Source organism: Pundamilia nyererei, unplaced genomic scaffold (assembly GCF_000239375.1).
Source record: "Pundamilia nyererei isolate P.nyererei 1_Seehausen unplaced genomic scaffold, PunNye1.0 scaffold00044, whole genome shotgun sequence".
NCBI lineage: Eukaryota > Metazoa > Chordata > Actinopteri > Cichliformes > Cichlidae > Pundamilia > Pundamilia nyererei.
The window spans coordinates 2,968,123-2,969,695 of record NW_005187445.1 but is presented as its reverse complement, the minus strand read 5'-3'; positions in this window follow the sequence as shown (position 1 = coordinate 2,969,695).

Below are 1,573 nucleotides of genomic sequence, written 5' to 3'. Positions count from 1 at the left end.
CCATCTGTCTGATGGCTAAAGCTTATCACAAACTGGCTGGTGCAAGAGGACAATGCACTACGCTCAGCAGCAAATCTACATCAGAAAGGCTGTCAAAAGAAAAGCATCAAGGTTCAGAATGTCAATGGTTCAGAACTGAACCTGACTGAGATGTTGGCCTTTAAAGAGCTCTGTACAAATAAATGCCAACAAACCTCGATGAACTGAAGCAACGCTGTAAAGATGAGCGGGCGGATATTCATCCACAATGATGTGAGAGACTGATAAAATCAAACAAAAAATAATAATTTTACTGCTAACAGTGATTTTACATGCTACTTAATAACACACTGCTTCTGCATTTTGGCTCAGTTTTTGCCGAGTAAAGAAAGATAGGGCATCATATGTGTGTGTGTTTCTTCTCAGGTTCTATTTGAATTATTTTAAAACCCAAAAAGGACAGGATGATTTTTAATTATGTCCTAAAGTGTGACACGTTAGAAATGAAAGGCTGCATGTCAGTGCTTACAAATGCCAAAATTGATTTGTGCAGTTTTATGACTCATTATTTTATTGAGATTGTTAACATATAACATTTGATTGTGAATCCATAAAAACACATACACTTATAAACCCATGTTCAGAACCTAATATTATATAAGATTAATGCAAATTCTGCTATATTCTGATAATTTTACATCTAAAAACTTATAAACTGTTGTCATTCCTGAATATCACAGGAGAATTATTTTTTTTTGTAAAGAAAGTACAAATTTCATGACCACCAGCATCACAATCAGATGTCTTTCTTGGACGCAGTGCATACTTGGTGTTGGGCCTGTTTTCAGCTTTATAAGATAATTTTTCATGTGTGTTGGAGCTCTTGCTGTTGCTACTATATGCATGTAATAAATGGGCACTGTTTTGCGTTTTTCCATGTTTATTTTATTTATTTGCTTATTGATTTTTTTCAGTACCTCAGGCTGACCTTGCTTTATGCAGTTCTTTTTCCACCTTAATGGAACAAAAAGGTCTTCTTGATTTGTTTGCTTAGCCTGACTGTCTTTATGTTACCTACATGGCTATCAAACAAGACAAGACTGCTTTACCCCATCTGTTTTGTGAGATACATCAGCTTACCTGTGTGCTGACGTAGACTCTGGGTTCAGAGGCTCTAAACCATAAAATATACATTATGTTAGTCTTTAATGCAACAGGAAAAGGAAGTGAAAAGATTAGCAGAGATTTTAAAAATTGGACCTAATCCTCAGCAGGCATTTTTGTCATAGCTGAAAGAGTCAAGCTGGAATTAACAACATTAACCCTTGTTTTTTATGTTCAGGGGTTTCAGGCCATTGTACTCTTAATGGATGGACTTACGTGCAACTTACATCCTCCGACACTGATACAAGTTGTTGTTACAGCTCAGTTTAGACTCGTCGAAAAAAAGCAAACCAGCAAGAAGCACAAACTGTTCTAAATGAATAGAAGGTCAGTGAATAAAACCTGTTACTGTCTTACCAGTCTATTGTTTTCTTTTCTCCTCCTGTAGTGTGTGTGTGTGTGTGTGTGTGTGTGTGTGTGTGTGTGTGTG